Below are 23,757 nucleotides of genomic sequence, written 5' to 3'. Positions count from 1 at the left end.
TGGGCAGCCATTGCCCATGGTTATCATTCACCACTAGTCGTCATTGATGGCAATTTAAATGCTCAACATTACCGCGATGACATTCTCGCTCATCACGTCATTCCTCTGTTCCATAACAACGCCATCATCTCGATTTTTCAGCATGATAATGCCACCTCTTATACAGCTAGAGGCACTGTAAATTTTCTTAGGACAAATAACATTGATTTCATTGATGACTGGCCCGCTAAAAGTCCTGATCTATATATCTATTATGCACTTATCACACAAACATTATATGGTCAGTTAACTAATTTACCAATAATTACTAAACTAAACTACCATATAATACCACTTTCTTATATTACTATACACCACTGACATCATACAAAGTTTCATTTCATACATTATCTGCCCTAATTCAATAACATCTTGATAATGCATCCACCACTACATTTTCACTTCCTTTAATGTGACAAATTTTAAGATTATATTCTTGTAATTGTAAAGACCACCTTAACAATCTTTGATTTTTACTTCTCATTTTATGTACAAACACAAGAGGATTGTGATCAGTCCAAACAATAATAGGTTCCACTGGGTTACACAAATAAACCTCAAAATTATTTAATGCTAATAAGAGTGACAAGGTTTCTTTTTCGACGGTTGAATATTTCTTTTGATGGAAGTTAAACTTTTTGGAAAAATACGCTACCGGATGACATACACCATTATCATCATACTGGGACAAAAATGAACCAGCCCCATTATCACTAGCATCAATAGTTAATTGAAAAGGTTTTCCAAAATCTGGTGCACTGAGAACAGGTTTACTTTTCAACATCAATTTTACCTTGTTGAAGGAATTTTGACATTCCTTAGTCCAAATATATTTAGCATTTTGCTTGAGTAAATCTGTTAATGGATAAGTAACAATACTAAAATTCCTGCAGCACTTTCGATAATAACCGGCCATTCCTAAAAACCTCACAAGTTGTTTTTTCATTTTAGTCACACCGAATGAATCAATAGCCTGGACCTTGGCTTCAAGTGGTTTTACTTGTCCACCACCAACAACATGCCCAAGAAAAACTACAGTAGCTTTGCCAAACTCGCTTTTATTCAAATTGATTGTCAAATTTGCTTTTGAAAGTCTACAAAATAGCTCCTTCATCTGGATAATATGCTCATTCCAATCATAACTATAAATCACAATATCATCAACATAAGCTTGACATCTATGCAATTCCAGCAATTACCTGATTGATCAAATGTTGGAATGTTGCCTGAGAATTTTTCATTCCAAACGGGAAAACTAAATATTCAAAAAGACCATCAGCAGTTACAAAAGCAGAACTTTATCTAGCTCTCATGGTTAATTGTATTTGCCAATAACCCTTCAGAAGATCAAACTTACTAACATAGTTAGTATTTCCTATTTTGTCTATACAATCATCAATTCATGGAATAGGAAAATAATCCGATTTTGTTACAGCATTTACTTTACGAAAATCTGTACAAAAGCTTACACCACCATCAGGTTTAGGAACCAACAAACAAGGAGAACTCCAGTTACTAAGACTGGCCTGAATAATATTATTTTCAATCATATATTCAACCTCTTTTTGAAGAAGTTCCTTTTTGAGGACTAACTCGATAAGCATGTTGTTTTATTGCCCTTGATTCACCAACATCAACATCATGTTCAATGACATTTGTTCAACTAGGAACATCTGGAAAAACACTACTAAATTCAACAATAATGTTTCTAACATCACTTTGCTGTTTTTCATTGAAATGTTTCAGTTTAACATCCAAATTCAACAATGCTTTTTCAGCCTCAATATCTAACCCTGTCAACACTATAGTGTTTGCCATTACTTTTTCCCGGTTATATTCTTTTAACATATTTATATGACAAAGCTGGGTTTTCTTTTTACGATCAGGTGTACTGATCACATAATCAACAGCATTGACCTTTTCTTTAACAACATAAGGTCCTTGAAACTTCACAGTAAGTGACTGATTGACCAAAGGAAACAAGACTAAAACTTCATCTCCTGGACTGAAACATCTTTCCCTAGCTTTTTTGTCAAACCAGGTTTTCATCTTATTTTGAGTATGCAGTAACACTTCTTATGATACTTCCCTAACCGTTTACATTTGCTCTTTCAAATCCATAACATATTTCAAAGCATTAGTTTCATTTTTCACCTTAGGACCTATCCAAAATTCATGCATTTGTAACGGACCATGAAAGTTATGCCCATACAACATTTCAAATGGAGTAAATCCCAAAGATTCATGACAAGTATCCCAAATAGCAAACAACAATAAATGAATTCCTTCGTCCCAGTTGTTACTTTTTTCCATACAATACTTTCTGATCATAGACTTTAAAGTTCCATGAAATCGTTCTAAAGAACCTTGAGTCTCAGAATTATAAGCAGAAGAAAAGTGATGATTAATATACAGTTCATCCATGACTTGCTGAAATAATTTCGAAGTGAAATTACTTCCTTGATCAGTTTGAATGACTTTTGGAAATCCATATCTGGTAAATATTTTTATTAATTCCTGAACAACTGTCTTAGCCCTAATTACGATTCTCCCAATTTGGGCCTCATGACATGTGGAATTTTTGTCAGAAACCGGTAAGTATTTTGTGTTAATAAAATACCGATTCCAAGTTCCATATTGTGACTCTGTTGTCATTATCAAGTTTGTCTATAAACTTGATAAATACAAGAGGCAACAGTTAATGCCGTTTGTACGCCTAGAAGTAGAAGTGACTAAACATCTAATGACCCAGATAAAACCACCGGAAGCTCAATTAGACTGACCACAGTCAAATAATTAAAAGGCCGTTATTAATTTCTTGATAATTAAACGGCCATTATAAACTTCTTTGTACATTTGTAAATCAAATGTAACAAGACCCCACCCCCACCACCCAATATAATCTTGAATAAGTAGTCATTTCCATGTTCTGTATTTTACCAGGACGTCTATCTGACTTATTATCTGTGTGCATTTGTAACTGATTTGACAGGTAAACTAGATTGGCCAAAGTCAAATAAGTGAAAGGCCGTTATTCAATGTAACAGAAGGAAAAACACAAACACAAACACAAACGCTAATATCGGGCCCGATATTGCAATGTCTTTTTGTCTGGCGACAGAAAACCATTCTGATAAGGCCTTCTCCACATTGGCTGCTTTTCCCGTTCTCTGTCTTTTTCATTCTGGGTTAGCATTGGCGAGATACTGGGCACATATCTCGTCGTATTTCTGAGCCAAAGATAAATCGTTTCGTTTCCGTTTATTTGCCATGTTGACATTGTGAAAAAAAAAGTTCTTGTCAATATTTATAGCCAAAAGATGATTAATCCAACTTGCGAAGAAAATCTCCTACAACTTACCTTTTGTCGGCATTTAACAATTTAAACAGTAATCACCATAATCGGTCACCCCAAATGGGGCCTCACATTGTGAGCTGCAGAGGAAAAATCACTGATCAAAAGATCCCGCTAAAAATAACACAACTAGCAAACGGCTTTTGTTTGTTACTGTCACCGACAATTCATAGAGAAAAATATCTGACAAGTGTTTATTTATGGATTAAACATACACTGCTTCAAAAGTGGCCGACATGAGATTAAGGGATGCCTGCTTACGAAACGCACATGGCCGCCAACAAGGTGGGAATGACCGACTTTGATCCTTGATTGTCCTGCATTGTCTCGGCCATTGGGTCACATTTGAGATGAATCTCAGAGTTCATGGATTAATTACGATGTAATTAGGAAATGTATTGATTAATAACGAGTCATCCGAAATAATTTAAGAAACAAGAAAACAAGTTTGTTGTAAGTCTTTTCTCTTTTTTTAACAATGAAATTAAATAAAATTAAAAGTATTCATTTCTGCATGTACGATAGTATGGTATTACGTACGATCATAAATTTTACAAAAACACATCAAGTAACACAAACTTTCCTATGTTTTACATGCAATTGCCATTCGGCAAGGATAATTTTATATTCAAATATCCGAAAACATGTTAAAAAACACATCCAATTAACCATTGGATTTTGTATTGTCATAATGGCAAATGGTTCCGTGCAGGACAAACATATTCAAATATCCGAAATATACAATAATCCGACATCCAATTAAGTGGATTTGACTGTACTTTCCGATTTTTCTTTATCTAACAATTCTTTTTCAAGTAAAATTGTTTGTTCAGCACCAGTATCCCGGAATATCACAATAGGCTGCTCAGTTTGACTGTCAGGTGAAGTAATAACACATCCTGAAGTTAGAAATGGTTCAAACATTGGATTACCCATCTTAACTTCACTCAGTTTACTTCCAATCTGTGAATCGGATTAGCAAGGTAAACCTAACTGAGACACCAAGTTTGTGGGTTTCAGTCTATTATCACTTCTAAGATCATATTTCAACTTTTGACAATCACGCTTAATATGACCCATCCTTTTACAATAATAGCATTGTATTGAACTGGAAGTTTTCAAACCCCAAGAACCATCACCATCTCGCTGTGGATTCTTATTCCTCAATGAATCATCCTTACCAGTATTTTTATATTTGAAAGAATTGGTTCTGAGGTAAATTTCGAAAATTACTATTACCAGGATAATGTTTGCAACTCGCAAGGACAAACTTATCAACCATTATGGCTGCTTCAGACAATGTGCCTGGTTCATGCACTTGTAAATGATTTACAATATCAGAAGACAAACATCTCTTGAATTCTTCTATTAGAATCAACTGTTCTAATTTCTCATATTTTTCTTTTCCCAACTCTGAATTACACCACATCTTAAACAACCTTTCTTTTTCCTTGCCAAATTCTACATAAGACTGCCCTCCATGAATCCTAAGACTTCGAAAATTTTGCCTATATACCTCGGGTATTTTTTCATAAGCTCTCAAAATGGCAGCCTTAATTCACATCATATGAAGAAGATTCATCTACAGAAAGTGAAGCATAAGCTATCTGTGCTTTACCCTTCAAAGCAGACTGCAATAATAAGCCCCAATACTTTTTTGGCCATTCAGCCACAACAGCTACTTTTTCAAAACAATCAAAATACTCATCCACCTGATTTTCATTAAAAATGGGAACCATCCGAATATACTTCTCCGGATTAAATCTACACTGCTGACGATTACGATCATCTAATTCCTTAACTTTAATATCCCTATCAAGTTGTCACTGGGCTGCTTCCCATTCTCTCTGTTTTTCTCTATCTAATCTATCTAATTGTCTTTGTTCTTTTTCAAACACTAACTGCTCTCTCTCTTGAGCTCTAGTTTAAGCTTTAACATAGCTAAACTATCAGCACTATCAGGTTCAACTGTATCGGAACTAACTTCATCTCTTTCACCTATTTGGTGTTCACTTTCTGCCATAGTATTCAAGTAATCTATAATAACTAATTTTATTTCAGCTTTCCTCAAACCAGCATCTAACTCTAATCCTATATGATCAACAAGTTCTTTCAACTGTGCTACAGTAAAAGAATTTATCTCAGTTTCATCTAAACTAGACTTAAATCTAGTAACTACAATGTACCTGCTCTACTGACCATATACTATGCATGTGACAATGAATGTGTAAATATCAATAAGTGTGCTCATAAATTACTAACCCATCTATTGTTCACAACTGTTTTTACAACCAACAATCATTCATAAAAAAACTAAAACTAAATGACCACTATCATTGATGTATCAATGGATCAATCCCAGACGAGCCCCCATTTGTTACATTCCCCTTCCAACTTACACTATGGTTGTGGTATAACCTCATACCCAGAACACAGAATTAACATACCATGAAGAATAAAGCACAGAGCACACACTAATGATAATTCACACAAACAAACAACAAGTGATCAATATAGATATTCTTTTATAAAAAAATTATCACTTATATAAACTTCCCATGTGGGATTATTGTTTAATTAACTGGCATTTATGTGTATGTGAATATTCACCAACGAATGTCCAAAAAAATAACGAATCCTCGAATCCAGATATGATGACATCAATCATCATGGCACTGGCACAGTTCATGTTGTCCTTTCATCCCTGTTGCTGTTGATCACCTGACTTGCCTTCGACCCGTCACCGTATGCTGAACCACATTCGTGTCACGTTTATATACCATCTCGGTGCATGACTTTTAACCTCAAATCTCTCCATAATCAATCGCGAGATTTGGTTTATAAACCAATCAAATCATTTCCAATATATCAACTAGTGCTGCAACGATAAACCGGTATACCGCGATAATTGATCAGCTCGATACGAACCGCGGTACAGTTTTGCGTACCGCGATTTTTTTTCCTTGTAACTTATTTGATTTGAAATAGGCAAACAAACAAACAAAAACCACATCATTTTATTAATTGGTGATGACAGGAAATGTAACAATCACGTCAAGCGTAGTCGGCTTACTTGTTGGCATACGAAGTGATAGGTCGGTTATACTTGGTTCTAACTTCTAAACAAAACGTGTCAAAAGTCCAGTGAAAATAACCAGTTAACGATAATTACAAATAAATGTTTTGTTACTTACACATTATCATTCGTTGTTCATTTACGTTGGAATACGGCTACGGCTACGGCTACGGCTATCATCTTCAAAGAAATAAACCAACAAATGAGAATCACACTTCGCTGTTTTTCACTGAACTCGGAATACTTCGGCCGATTGTTCAAAATACCTCGGCTACTAACCTCGGCTCTGGTTCGGTCGATCTGGCGAAACATTGTGACTCAATACGTACATTTCCGTGTTAAGCGAGCAGCAACGGAAAAGCCCGATAATAAGGATTTCCGAATGTGACAATTTATGAATAGTTTGACCATTCCCAGTCTGGAGCTCCACGCGGTAAAACGTGTTTGTTTCGCTTGTGCACACTGCACGTGCTTTCGTGTGCTCGACTTGGGGGGTCCCTCATTTCGTTGTTTTTGTCAGCGAAATGAAGTTTTCTACTGGAATGTATGCGGCCATTGGAACTGATTGAACGCTGGAACGCTTCTCATTTCGACAGCCTGCACCACCAGGTTGGATTCTTTTTTAGCGAGATTCCTTGCTTCCACGTCATTTCTCCGTCTGACTGTCGACAGGTTTTTTTCGTGACTCGTATGACGGCCATTCTGCAGAACGCCACGGTTGTTCGCGTTTAGTCTCTACATGTCCGAGACTGTCCTAGCAGTACTGGAAGATTGACTGCCCCACTCTAAGAAGAAATAGGAAGCGGGGTCGGCCCCTACTATTCTTTTTCTAGACTTTACCTTGCTTTATAGTGATACCATCTCGTATCCTCCGGAGTCGGGCCCGTCCGCACCACTATACCAACCCATGACGACTGGACTATACCCTAGTCTGATACTCTCTCTCGTTCAGACAGATCCGGCTTCTCAAGATCTGTATTTCAGCACAGCACTACACCTTCAACGTTTATCGACTGTCAATCTAGGGGTTTTCTTGACGGGATGCAACCTATCTCGTCCCTTTAAGCTGTGCACCCAAACGGCCTTAACGAGGCCACTCGCGTGGACATATCGATTGGACTTTAAACTTTTAGATCTGCGTTCAAAATTTTATGTCGAAATTACTTCTTTTTAAAAAAAATATTATTAAATAGTCCAATCCTCTCTTCTTTCTCTTATTTAATTTTGGACTTTCCTTCTAAAATGCTCCAAATTATATAAATATTCGGCCGAGCAGTCAATTCTTTTTTATTTTTGGATTGTAACCTTTTTTTGTTTTCTTTTTTTATTCTATTAACTTTTTTACTAATTGCTATTTTCAAAATTCTGCCCATTTTCATCCCCCCACCCCCCCTCCATCCCGAGTCAGGCCACCGATCTTATCGGAGGTCGGACTCGGGATGGGCGTGTTCGAAACCCTAGTGGTATATGGGCACGTTAAATTAGTTATCATCATCATCATCAATAGTTTGACACCGTCACGCCAGTGTTCTAGTAGACTAGTATTGTGTTAAAAAATAAAAATATGGCCTAAAACATTTAGCCTGACAGCTGAAACTAATAAAGATCATTAAAAAGTTATGCCTTCTATTTTCATTAAAAAAAAACCCAACCCATAAATAATATCAATTATATTGCAATACATATTGCAATACAGTTTCTTATATCGCAATATATCGCAATACGGTTTTGACCGTATCGTTGCACCCCTAATATCAACGAAGATAAACTGATGCTCTTCTTCACATTGGCGAAAATCACAAACACAGAAATCCTGAAAAGTTATTTTCCTTGTCCAAATATGCCACATCTCATGTCCTGTCCACGAGGTAGATGATGCCGCTAATTCAGGTAATTATTACAAATTCAGGTAAGTCACTTATTATAATTCATACATTTTAAACATTCCTTTTCCATTTCTAAAAGAATAACAATGTCGTAATTATTTATATTACAGTCCATTACACATTTATGTGTCACTACAGTTCACAAATATCCACGCAGGGATCCAAATTTCACACATCGATGTCTGCCACGCAGTCCAACATAAATTATATACATATACTATGCCAGAATAGCATAAAAGGTCCTAATCTAGAATTGAAATAGCAGAAGTGACATGTCCCTTTCCAGAACAATGGGGAGAAAGTTGATTAGAAAAATAGGTGAAGTGAATATATATTGGAACATTTTGTTCATCAGCAAAGGTTCCAAAGAAAGAAGGAAGGAAATGTTTTATTTAATGATGTACTCAACACATTTTATTTCTGGTTATATAGTGTCAGACATATCGTTAAGGACCACACAGATATTGAGAGGAAACTCACTGTCGCCACTTCATGGGCTACTCTTTTTGATTAGCAGCAAGGGATCTCTTATATGCACCATCCCACAAACAGGATAGCACATACCACGGCCTTTGATATACCAGTCGTGGTGCACTGGCTGGAGCGAGAAATAGGTTCCAAAGAATACACATGGTTCAAATCATTACCAAATACTACATGTACTACATGGCTCGTAATTTTTGCACAAAATAAAATTAATTATGTTAGAAGAATTATATTTTCACTCATTCTTGATTAAATTAAAAGGAAGGAATGTTTTACTTAAAGACACACTCAATACATTTTTAATTAAGGTTATATAGCATCAAACATATGATTAAGGACCACACAGATAATTGAGAAAATGTGCAGCTGCCAGGATCATTTATATACAGAATCCCACAGACAGGATAGTACATATCACAGCCCTTGTTACACCAGTTGTGGAGCACAAGAAACAGCACCCCCCACCCCCACCCCCACCCCCTCCTCAAATGCTGGAACAAATCTTTAAATTCAGGCAAAAACAATAGAATTTTTTTTAGCAAAATGAGCTGACCTGAAAACTTTTCACCATGTTTTTTCATCATTCTACTAACAATATTAGATAAATCCATGTAAAAAAATACGTAGTAATTCATTTGCAACCCTTTATAGCTGTTTGTCAGTAATGCTAATATGAATAAATAATGTTATCCAGATTTGAGCATTTTGTTTAATTTGGCCAAAAATCAGCCTGACCCCCTACAAAAATGGGGACCTTTACGCCTATGCCCATGTCTAAACATGGGACCCAACATTAATGAAATTCAACGATTGAAAATAGTAAAGTAGTCTGAGAATCTGGGGGTTTTTGGGGGGGGCAGGGGAGGCTTAATTTTCCCCTTTTGGTCCCCCGTGGGAATCGGAATGATCAAATTCATAAAACTATTTCTCCGTGTGCCAAGTTTAAAAGAAGCTGAAAAAATTACTAGTTTAAATGCATTTCTCTATATAACTGTAGTAAATGTCACCCCTTCCCCTGGAACAAACAGCAGACCCAAAATGAGCAACATGATTTAACAAATTAGATGACATCTTTCAAAACACCTTACTGGCTGGATTATTGATCTTGACATTGGTCCAAACTAAAAAAATTGTCTTGGCATTTATTTAACCAATCTGTGTATTTGAATAATCTACTGGTAACAAATCGCTGTACACCGACTTGGAACTTCAGCCTTACATGCACAGCAATACACAGTGATTATACACAATAGAAGATATATATTAACTATAAAATATTGTTGCATTTGTTTAACCTTAATTCTGACTATTGCTCGCCTGACGTCACACCAATTAACATGTAAACTATACACTATACAGTGCATTTCTCCAATTCATATTTCCTGCTGTTTTTGCACACGGCACTCACTGGAAATGTACATTTAATAACAGGAAACAGTTTAATTTTTGGCAAGTATTTTCGCTTGACAACAATGGCAGTACGTTGCGGTCATTTTCAGGGATCAATAGCTGATTGCATGTGACAGCTAATTTAATAATACATTTGATCATTTTACCAACAACGAAAATAACCAAATAATGGGATATGAATCGTAGTTTGTTTGGGTGTTTTTAAATTCTGGTCAGAAAACCAGTTATTGGGAATAATGGACATAAATACTGGACAGCTGGCCATTTCATAAGTAAATGCAATTTTTTCAATTTTTTGTCTAATTTTAATCAAAATCAATTGATCTAAAATATCATCAAATTTAGAAAAACCCACAAAAATAATACTTGCTGATTAAAATATGAACTTTATTTTATGTATTTATAAAACATTTAAGTGAATATGTTATAAACTTGCACCCACTCAACGTTGCTTTTGTCAAAAATTAATTTAGTAGTGGCGAATACAAACCTGTTCTGCACTTTGTAATTTTGTTGAACTGGCATTTGATTTTGGATCTGACTTGATGTCTTTACATGTCGTCTTTTGTTCTGTCTTTTTGATAATTGGATGTTTCTAAATTAAAAAATAATATTAAAACATCACCACATTATAAGCATAAGAAGACTACTTACATGTACAAATAGCTAACAAGAATTCCACAGAATTAAATGTAATATCCTGTGTAATATCCTGTGTAATATCCTGCATAATATCCTGTGTGTAACTGGCTGCCAACAATTATTCCAACTAAAATTTCATTATCGATAATCAGCTCTAAATGGTTTGCATCCATCAATTTTTGCTACACATGTATATCCAGTTGTTAGTTTGAAAACAAATCCTGCTTTCTGAAGCCAAATAGTGGTAAAAGTGTGGAGCCCAGAACATATTTACATAAAACCAGTCTGTTAAGATGGGTTTATACTTTGATAGCAGCAAAGCTTTACATCAAATTTTTGTCGCAGGGTACTGACACTAGGCTAAAGCAGTCCAAACACTGGAGTTGAGAAAACTTTAAATAAGCGTTCATTGAGTGCCAGTGCCTATCAAATTTTATTACCGTATTTGACCGGAAATAAGCCCAGGGGGCCAAGACAACTCATTGTGAGCTTAGCATGGGGTGGGCTTATTCCCAGACAAGGGGCCAGTTTTGTTGAATTTTTTTTTCATGATAATAATTAAAATAAATAACAATACTTAAATGAACTAGGAAGAAAACAAAAAACGTTCAGTAGCATATCTATTAATTAGTGTTCCATTTGTTATTAATAAATAATAATTGTTTATTAATTAAATTGTGTTTTTTTTTTACTAGTATCTAATTATTAGAAACACACCTTCTATGTTACAATTACTTACCAGTGCTGTTTATTTACATCCAAAATTTAATGCTGAGAAGACTTAAAACAACAGCAATTAACAACAAACTCAATAGTGTATACACACGTTTCTGACACAAGCAGCCAGCTTACACTACAAAGAATTGTCAATCTAAGGTCATTGTTCTTAGCCAATCAGAATAAGGTATTTGCTTAATTAGCATTAACTGCGGACCCAGTGTGGTGGTAAAAATAGACATTGGTTTTTAGTTCATACTTGGGCTTGGATACTTCAGAGAAATACTGCAGGCATGAAATTGAAAACAATGTTACACACTGTTATTGTTAGACTGCTAAATCTCACTGGTGGTAAAATATTGTGTTACATTTGTGTTTAATTATCTGCAGGCGGTATGACCTTTTAAATGAACTTTGAGCAAACTTGCAATTTCATGTTATTTATAAGGTGACGAAGTTGGGGGTAAGCCCAGCTTATTTACGAATGAGGGCCTAATTTCTTAAATGCTATCAAAACGGAGGGGGGCTTATTCAAAGACATGGGCTTATTTCCGGTCAAATACGGTATGTTAGGTCACTGCATGGTGTGTGGTTCTCCTCGCTATAAGATGACCCATTATAGAGACTTGATCTCCAAATTTGGCCGTGGTCTTCCTTAAGTAATGAAAATGGTATTGTGGATCACGCCTTAGTGTCAGACATATGGTTAAGGACCACATTGATACATGTGTAATTAGTTCACAAGAAAATTTAGGTCACTGCACTGTCGGAGTGTACTCATATGTAATGCATGCGACTAGCGACATAAATGCTGAAAAGCAAGTCGAATGCACACAATTTGTCTATCATCTGTTCTTTTTGATTGATGGGTCATTAAATTCTCCCAAAGTTGTATCTGTGAAATTTTGAAGTCATGTAAAACTCTGTAATTTTCAACATATTCTATCTGCAAAGACCTATTGTTGGTATTACAGTGGGCGTAGAGTTGACAGTCGTGGTGTTGACATTCCTAAATGTAAATACACCTAATTCATTAGGAATGATGTTGACACCTCAAAACCTTCTACATGCAGACACAACAAGTTGTCATATTATCTAGGTATTTGATTTATTGATTAGCATAAAAGTTAATAAACATAAGCTTCAGATACATGTATTCTCAATTTATTCTCAAGGACTCGATTTGTTGACGAGCGCAAGATGAAAATTGCTATGTTACTATTCATAAAAATAAGCTTCCAGTAACATAATTATGTCGCATGTGATGAGGGTGGTCAATGATCTGTGAAAGTTACTGAGTAGACCATACACATTTGTTTTTTAATTCAATTGAAATGGCAATCAGGAGTTTTTAACTACAGGATATACATTTGAATACTTCTTAAACTTGGGGCACGAACAAAATGTTGTTTAATGGCTTTTTTCTATTTCATATTTTGGATGTCTGGTTCATTAAATGCACTTTTTGGTATGTTTGGATCACTAAGCATTTAAATTAGGCTGAAAATAAAAATTACAGCGGCTTATTTTGAAAATTGTTTAAATGACATAATGTTTAGCAGGTTATAAATAATAATGCTGGGGGTGAAACATAGCAATTTTTCACAAAACCCGGAAAAAAATCGGGCAGCGCAAACATCCAGAATTTTGGATAATTCTCATCTACATTGTATGCAACTATACTAAGGGGCCATTCACAATTATCAACATTATCATAAGTGTACAAAGAGTACACTTTTTCATGACCCCCCCCCCCCCCCATAACTGTACAAAATAAAATGTTGATTTTTGTTGTCCATCTTTTATTGGCAGTTATATTAGAATGTCACTAGCCACTGGAGTGGGCCTATCATAATCTAGAAGCCATGTTCAAGTGATTTTCTTGGGTCTTCCTTTCTTTTGCTTGTGATTGTCCTGGTTTTGATGTTTCAGGAGCTGGTATCTTGTGGGATACTTCTCATTACAAATCGGGCACTTGTGGATCTTTTCATGAGCTTCGGTTGCCTTCTCTGTCCTGTCTATCATGTTCAATGCCCGAACTCAGCCATGAATTATTTTGATGTGTCTATCTTCATCAGCCTTGCTGGTAAAAACATACCTGAAAGTACAATGCCATAATTATATTTATTTTATTGAACATATGAAGAATAGTGTTTCAGTTATATATGACATTCTTCTATTTATTATTTTCTTATTTTACGTTTGATGAATTAAAATCATTGTTACCCATTTTTCAATAAATAACTGCTGCGTCCATGACCTGACCAGTTACTTCTTAAGTTGTGGTTGTGACAGACAGCTACATGTACATGTAGGTGTAAAAGTGTACAAAATATATCCCACAGACAGGATAGTACATACCATGGCCTTACATGTAGTTACATCAGTTGTGGATCACTTGCTGGAACGAGATAATAATAACCAATAGTAAACAAGACATACCTGCACTTTGTGCAACTTTTAGCCGTGAAGTTCTTCATATTCAGGTGTTGGTCAGGGCTGCTGAAGACAATGGATTGTGCCAGCTGGTGCAGTGTCATATAGTGCCCTGGATGGTGAGGATCTGGAGTTATAGGTGGGAACAGCCATTTTTCACCATTGGGTAATTTCCACACATTTGTAGCCTTGTATCACTGACCATACATTCACATGTAGCCACGCTTTCTGTCCTTTTGTCACGGCATCGGCACGTTTCAGGTTGTCATTGAGGAACACAAAGGCATTGATAAACTGCATGTATTCATTGTCAGGAGTTTTATGAATAGCATCCCCTCTATTCACAAGAAACTTTGACAAAGCTTTCAGGTTTTCCCTGGGGCGATCGTAAACATTGTCCGCCATTCTTCTTCTTTTTTGTTATGTAGTTTACCGCCTTTTTTTTGAGAGACCCGCTGTGAGGCGTAGTTATCTGTGAGGTATCGGTGTTTAAAATGGGTGCTGAATAGGTGCTGTTTATAATAATGACAATTAGGGGGAAAATAGATTTCTCGGAAAGTTATAAATCGACATTTATTTGTATTTCTAAAAAGCGTACAGCGGCTGTTAACCCCCTCCCCCCCAGCGTACGGTTTGTACGCTTATGTTAATGTTGACAATTGTGAATGACCCCTAAGTCACCTTATTACCAAGTCTGGCTGTCCATAATGTGTATAATGAGACATTGTGAAATGTGATAAAATGCCGATGGGCAGTCATTTTAAATGTGATATTACATGAAATTACACAACCTTGGGAGACTGACTGCATTTTTAGTGCATAAATATCATATAGAATTCAACGTCGTGTAATTTCTAAATACGGGTAAAGATGATTTATTACTATCAGTCTCTACATATGAACAAGTACATGCATAAACATAAACATTACCGATTCTGAAGATGTATCTTGGGATTTTGTTGTCTTCGTCATCTCTTCTGGTCTTGATAATTCTGTGGACACCATTTTTTCAGGTCTACAAAAACATAATAAACTTTAAATTTAGTAATGGTGAAGTCAATTTGTTTTGAAATATGATGTCATCTGACTGCAGTATTACAACATGAACATTAATTAGGGTAATAATTTCATCTATCTTCAAGTACGTGTGTAGGGAGTGAGTTTCGGGAGTCGAAGTCGAAACTCCTCTGTGCTCAAGTGTATTTTCTCCTTTTTTAGCGTATTTAGCAGAAGAGAAACTTTGCTTGCCATATATTCTAAATTGCTCCCTGCATAAATTTCACCACACATTCCTGACTTTTCAAATCCTGATGTCTTATTCATAAAATAATAGAACTTGCCTATAGTCATCAAACAATTAGTAACGGGTTACATACTGTCTGACACTGGCCTTCCAAATTCGCAATGGTGGCAATCAGCAGTATCACCACAAAAGCTACTGTTAAACTGTTCTGCAGCAGCATTTTAAAGCCATGGTAAAACTGTGAAGGGAAAAAATGCTTCCACTTGGAAATCCTTGGCTAATTCGAAATATTGTGAAAAATATATTTGGCCAGGAATTTTTGAATGTGGCCATTCTGTATATACATTTAACTTGACTTCTTTTTGTACAGAAACATACAAATGTGAAATCACATGACAAACAGGAATGCTTTGTACAAACTCAGTGTTAAGTAAGAAATGCTTCACTGTCAACAGTGTTGCTCAGGCCTAGAAGTTCAGCCAGGCATTTTGGGGGTAAACTTTTCAAACTATTTTAAATTGATTGGTTCTTGCATTGGATATGTGGTTTAATGCGTAGTGTAAAAAACAGTCCAGTAAAATTTAGCAACAGACTGATCGAGCACTATATGCTAAACACAGAGTGGATTTGTCGTATAATCAAGGTGACCCATGCAGGCTATGCAAATTATGGAAATGGAAATGGAAATGGTTTATTTAAGGACACACTCGATCAACACATTTTATTTACGGTTATTTATGGTTAAGGACCACACAGATACTGAGAGAGGAAACCCGCTGTCGCCACTTCATGGGCTACTCTTTTCAATTAGCAACAAGGGATCTTTTATATGCACCACTCCACAAACAGGATAGTACATACCACGGCCTTTGTTACATCAGTTGTGGAGCTGGCTGGAACGAGAAATAGCCCAGTGGGTCCACCGATGGGGATCGATCCTAGACCGACCGCACATCAAGCGAATGCTTTACCACTGGGCTACATCCCGCCCCCAAGCAAATTATGAGACACAAGAAGGTGATGTTAATTGATATTACCGAAACAGAACAGAAATGTTTTATTTAACAACGCACTCAACACATTTTATTTACGGTTATATATGGCGTTAGACATATGGTTAAGGACTACACAGATTTTGAGAGGAAACCCGCCGTCGCCACTTCATGGGCTACTCTTTCCGATTAACAGCAAGGAATCTTTTATTTGTTCTTCCCACAGGCAGGATAACACAAACCATGGCCTTTGTTGAACCAGTTATGGATCACTGGTCAGTGCAAGTGGTTTACACCTACCCATTGAGCCTTGCAGTGCACTCACTCAGGGTTTGGAGTAGGTATCTGGATTAAAAATCCCATGCCTCGACTGGGATCCGAACCCAGTACCTACCAGCCTGTTGACCGATGGCCTAACCACGACGCCACCGAGGCCGGTTTGATATTACAGTGAAACCTCTCAAAACCGTACCTTCTGTAAACCGGAATTCCCCCAAAACCGGACATTTTTCACAGTTCTTTTTTTAAAATCGATACAGAACTTAACCTCTCTAAACCAGATACCTCTGAACACTGGACATTTTACTTGGTCCCGAGGGTGTCTGGTTTAGAGGGGTTTCACTGTATATCAACACCTAACCATGTGTTTTGTTAATTGACAATCGGCAACAGTATCAAGACATGGGAGTGAAAAAAAAAAGAACCTGCAGGAAATTTCAATAGTCAAAGTCAAAATAGTTTTTTTTTTTTTTTTTAACGAAACCACTAGAGCACATTGATTTATCAATCCTTGACTATTGGATGTCAAACATTTGGTAATTTTGACAGGTTTTTTTCAAGATGAAGCCCATTATATTTTTCCATTAGCAGCAATTAATTAAGGGTTCTTTTATTAGCACCATCCCATAGACAGGACAGCACATATCACAGCCTTTGTGGTGCACTGGCTGGAACAAGAAATAACCCAATGGGCCACCGACGGGGATCAATCCCAAACAGACTGCACATCAAGCGAGTGCTTTACCACTGGGTATACGTCCCTCCCCAGAGTTGCTTTATAAAAATTGCAATGGGCACGAATATAAAATTAGTTATTATTTCTTGTTTTACGTATAATGATATTACAAAGCTGTTTTGTTTTTGAAAATACAACAATACATTGTCATGAGTGCTGGCGATTACTTAGCAGTTATCTGAGGTATATTCATCTTGCATACCTAATTTGGGGCATTTCAGTTGTATTTGGTAATGTATTTTTACTGCATCAAGTGTTTCCGACTTGCATATTTTCAAAATCTGTTTAATTGGGTCAACTTGTAAAATATCAGTATTTTCAACACAATGAAAACTAAAACTTTTGTTTCATTTAATTGTTTTTCACTGAAAATATTTATATACAATCAATTTATGCATGGTTTCAAGCCTATATCCCTATCAACCACTAATTTGCATGATTATAGAAGACATGCTTCGACAGCTAAGGCTCGTGACTACTGAACATTATTTTAATCAGAGGCATAGATTCAATAATAATAATAATAATAATAAATTCTTTATTTAGTGAGAGTAACACAGTTAGCAAAAGATAATCTTCCTTGAGGCCCTCAGGTACAAACAATACAGAATTACAATGCATACATTTATGAACAAATAGAAAATACATATATGGCAATAAACATATGTACAAATGATATTATTTTCGAAAATATTTCTTGAGTCTATATTTAAAAACAGCAGTATTTGGCGATGATCGGATAGCTTTAGGCAATTTATTCCAAAGTACTGGTCCAGAGTAACTGAAAGCATGTTTAAATAAAGACATTTTAGGTTTTGGAATTAACAGATTTCTATCCTCTACATTTCGAAGGTTGTAGGGATTGTTTTCTCCAACATATATTAATAAGTTTGAAAGATAGTTTGGGGCTTCATTGTATAGACATTTATAAATTTGTAAATATTTGTGATAGTGGATTCGTGTTTCCATTGTCATCCATTTTAACTGTTTAAATAGTGGGGCAGATGGAGTAATAGGATCTACATCTAATATCATCCTTGCAGCTCTCTTTTGCAGTTTTAGTAAACGTTCTAATCCATCCTGATTACAGTTTCCCCAAATTACACAGCAGTAATCGATGAGTGGTAAAATATACCCATTGTAGAAAAGTTTTCTTGCATCTAAATTTAAATACCTAATGATTTTTTATAACAGATACAGACGTTTAGAGATCAGGGAACACACATGTTTAACCTGATTTGTCCATTTAAAATTATTATCAACTTTAATTCCTAAAAGTTTTTCGCATTCAGTGTGTTGCAGACATTCTGAATTTATTATAAGAGAAATATCATTTTGGATTGTAACTTTTTGTCTTGTTCCTATAGTCATATATTTGGTCTTTTTTGTGTTTATGAACATTTTATTATAGGAACACTATTCAGATCTTGCTGTAGTTTATCTTGAATTTGAGTAACAGTTTTCCCTGACATGAACATTGTTGAATCATCTGCATACATACTTGTGGTACAATGTTCAATGTATAGTGGAAGATCATTTATGTACAGTATAAAGAGAAGAGGTCCTAGTATGGAACCCTGTGGAACACCATAAATAATGGATTTAGGTTCTGATGTTGCCATTCCTATAGTGACTTGCTGTGTTCTGTTAGTTAATAAGATTGGAACAAGTTAAGAGAATTCCCTTTGCAGCCATAAATGTTTAACTTTTGAATCAGAATTGAATGGTCCACAACATCAAAAGCTTTTTTGAAATCAAGAAATATGACTCCATTTAGATTTCCTTCATTCATTTCATGTAACCATTTATCAGTTATATCAATAAGTGCTGTTTGGCATGAGTGTTTTGGTCTAAAACCTGATTGAGATGAGTGTAAAAGGTTAAATTTTGTTAAGTAATCATAAAATTGCATGGAGATATGTTTTTCTATTAATTTGGACAGCGTTGGCAATACAGATATTGGCCTATAATTTGTAGGCACAGTTTTGTCACCAGACTTAAAAATTGGAGTAACTTTAGCATTTTTAAAACATTGTGGATAAATACCACTGTCTATTATTTTGTTAAAAATAAATGTTAACGAAGAGGCAATTGCCAAGGCACCTAACTTAAGTATTCGTGGACCTAAGTTGTCATCTCCGGATGATTTATTGACATTTAAGTTCTTAAGCTCATTATAAAGATAATTTATTTGTACAGGAGCTATCTTAAACTTTTCCTCATTTGGGAGTCTCTCTTTTACAAAACGTTCCACTTTCTCGAGATTTGGCATATCATATCCAGAATTAGTTCTCAAATTTTTAATACAAGAAGTAAAGAAGTCATTAAATTTGTTTGCTATGTCGGTCTTATCCTTAAGTGTTGTTCCATTGTCAGATTTCAGCTCTGCTGGACTTGATACATGTGAAGGATTTAGCTCATGGATACATTTCCATAATGATTTTGGATACCTAGAGTTATTCACCACAGCAGAATAGTAGTTTTTTCAATGACTGATAATTAATTAATAATCGGTTATCAACACATCTATTGCATTAAACATTGTGAAACTAAATTATGACCATAGTATAATAGGTAGCTACCTTAAATTTGTACTTGTATACTCACTTGGATGAATTTTTAAAATGCCTTTTAGCGTTTCTGGCCGTCCTTTTTTCATCCAACAGATCCACATCCAGTTTGACATGGGAACTTTGATCACTATGAGGAAATACATCAAGACCCACTTCCAATCCTGAACTGACAGCAAAGTCTGTAATTGATTTAGTCAGTTCTCCCTTGTCAACAACTTTCTTTATTTCTTCAAATTCTTCCAATGAGGATACAGACAGAGTTATTTTAAGTTCTTCAGATATTTTGACCACTTTGACATTTCCATATGCTTGAAAGCATTTGGTCAGTAAGTGGGTTTCTTGTAAGCATTGATACACAGTCCTGTGGTCTTCTATCTCCTCATCGTCTTCACCATTTTCATGTACAAGAAGAGGATCAAGATGTATATCAAATTCTGAAGAAAAAAATACAAGTATAACAAACTTATTACTGAATCAGATATGGTTTCAAATAAATTGCACAGACATTCCAGGAAAAGTGTTACTTTAAATGGGGAAAATCAATTAATGTGAGAAAATAAATCAAGACTGTATGTATGAAATAGCTAATGGGTTTTTAGTCAACAATTATTGTACAACGTACACTGACAGTAAAAATATACACACATAATTTTCATAGTTTAAAAAATATTCACCTTTATTTGGGACATTTTATTAGTTAGGGACATTATTGTATAGTAAATATTAGTTCCATTGTGAATATATTTCTTAAATTGCATACCTTTTTATTCCTCATGTGACAGTATCTATAAACAAGCACTGAATCTGAGCGTACTGTTAAAGCAATACATGTCCCCTGCTGGCCCAACAATTTTTCATATCTCCTAAATTCAAGAGCCATGACTTTTTATAAATCACCATTAAAATTAAACATGATCTGTAACAGTACACAATAAAGCTATATACAAAATTTAATATCAATATCTTCAGGACTTGGAAAACAAAAGTCTGGAAAAATATTTTTCATATCTCCTAAGTTCAAGGGCTATAACTTTGTCAAAAATGGGTAAATTTCCACGAAAGTCAAACTTGATCTCTAACAGTACATGATAAAGCTATACACAAAATTCCAGCTCAATATCTCAAGGTCTTCTAAAAAAAAAAGAAGTCTGGAAAACAAATTTTTATATCTCCTAAGATATGACAGACAGACAGACGGAGATGAAACCTATATAGTCCCCTCTGGTTCGACCGGTAGGAGACTAAAAAGAGAACAGGCCCCGTGCTTATGAACCATTTAAAGTCCAGACTTTAAATCAAGAAAGTGGTGCTTATAAAACTTTTAAAGTCTCTATTTGAGACTTTAACTAAAGTGTAGACTTCAAATTTAAAGTCTGGTAATCCACCAGACTTTAATGTAAAGTCTGAAACAATCTATCCCACAATACATCATCTGAAATGGCTGACATCAGACGACTCCAGTGTCTACGAGACAATTTCAAGGCCCTTAAGGTGTTTAAAGATCGTTCAAACCCATTAGAAGAGATGTCGCCAGAATACAGTTATTATTCAATGAAAACAAAAAGAAAAAATTAAAAGGGCACTTATAAAATTTTATGGGTGTCCAAACCACCGGGATCCCCACTCCTGAATCCACCCAATTATTGACCGTCATTGAGGGCAATATCATGTTTTATGGACCAAAGAAATTGATATTGACTGAGGCCAATAAAACATGATATTGCCCGAAATGTGGTCAATAATTGTTTTATTACATAATGTCATCCATAAGACTGTACATTATGCTTTGTTTATCAGAATGGAAATATGCCAATGCTTATAATTTCCAGCTGACGAGATTTAGTGACGCCACATAATTCTATGACATATTGTATGACATGCAGAGGAATCCGGAAATAAACAGTTGAAACATTACCAAGACAAAAATCTAATTCAAGACATATTATAGCCAGCAAGAGTGTCAAAATCATATTAATAGCAAAATAAAACACAAAATGTGATAAATCTGAAGATACATTTATACTGAACAGTTAACGATTACTTCCAAATGCATTTTTTATTTGTAACATAAAATCCTGAGTGCCGATTCCAACTGCATTTTGATGTATCATGTACGTTTCTAAATCTGCGAGATATTCCTTACACAATTCGACGATTACTGACCTTGTCTGTCGCATTAGCAGAATTAAACTCAGTACCGGGATTTCCTGTATTTAAGCCCACACAAAATTAAGCCCATGGGCTTAAATATGAATACAAATTTATAGTCACCTCCCTTGGGTTACCAAAAAATTATGTCATATTTTTTTATTTTTTTTAAATGGAGGACATAAAATAGAAGGTTAAAAACAAAGTATTCAGAATTACTATTCTACATTTTGATTATGTCCGCTTGATATTCGATATTTACATTCTTACCAATTCCTTCAACCACAAAAAAACCATATCAGAACCACAGGCACATATGTGCCTTCAATTTACTATTTATTATGTAGTGTATACAGTAATCACGTAGTGTTACTGATAAGGCACACCTGTATATCAAAACGGCAAGTAACTGACTATTAGCAGTGATACAAAAGGTTTTTAAATCATTCTATATAAGTAATAGCAATAATTTATAAATAAGAAAACAAATGCATATATAAAAAAAAGCAGACGTAATTTTTGTTAACACCTCTCCGGAAACACAATTTCTTTCGTTTAGGCCTAATACATTATATACAGTATGCAAACCAACCATAATTGCATCTAGATGGTGACTCCAACTAAGCTAGACGGTGTCTAGTTGCTAAAATTTGAACATTTCCTGTTAAGGTGGTTGATCGGCAGTAGCTGCAGACACTGAAAACGTGCACGAACTACTTCATTTGAGCCTCTAAGCTTTTTTTTTTGTTGGTTGTTGTCAATTGCCACTATGCTACGTTATGAATTATTACAAAACAAAAAAAATAAAAATAAACAATAAAAAATAAAATATTTATTTCACGTGGGTTTTTTTAAATTAACGTGTTTACAAGACATTCGCACTACAATGAAAATAATAATGAAATAATACATTTTTATTAACCAATAACCCTTGTAAATCGTTCAATGGGAAACGATTACAATAAACAAACAATGAACAATGGAGAAGGGAGAGTTCTTCGGTTTACTAAGGAAAGACCGGCCTCGGTGGCGTCGTGGCAGGCCATCGGTCTACAGGCTGGTAGGTACTGGGTTCGGATCCCAGTCGAGGTATGGGATTTTTAATCCAGATACCGACTCCAAACCCCGAGTGAGTGTTCCGCAAGGCTTAATGGGTAGGTGTAAACCACTTGCACCGACTAGTGATCCATAACTGGTTCAACAAAGGCCATGGTTTATGCTATCCTGCCTGTGGGAAGCACAAATAAAAGATCCCTTGCTGCCTGTCGTAAAAGAGTAGCCTATGTGGCGACAGCGGGTCAGAATGTTTGACGTCCAATAGCCGATGATAAGATAAAAAATCAATGTGCTCTAGCGGCATTGTTAAATAAAACAAACTTTACTGTTTTTTTACTAAGGAAAGAAGTGAAATCAAGAGAAAAAGGAGGAAACGAAAGAATAAGCTTGGTTTTGCGCACGTGATATTTAGCACAGCAGTGGACAGTTCATTTCATTTGTATGGGGATGTTGAATCATAAATAATAATAATAAAAAAAGAGAAAATGATAAAAATAAGTGTTTTTAAAAGGATTGGGGGGGGGGGGGGATACTGCGTGTTAATAAATATTTAAAAACAATAAGTTTGCTTTTGCCTACTTGACGATTGTCAATGGCAGCTATGGATATTGTTTTATTTGTCGGAGGGAATCAGGTTCCCAGGTGTGTAGGAATAATATCTGGGGGAGGGTGCACAACTTAGC

The sequence above is a fragment of the Gigantopelta aegis genome, chromosome 8 (genome assembly GCF_016097555.1).
Source record: "Gigantopelta aegis isolate Gae_Host chromosome 8, Gae_host_genome, whole genome shotgun sequence".
Taxonomy (NCBI): domain Eukaryota; kingdom Metazoa; phylum Mollusca; class Gastropoda; order Neomphalida; family Peltospiridae; genus Gigantopelta; species Gigantopelta aegis.
Note: the sequence above shows the minus strand (reverse complement) of the source record.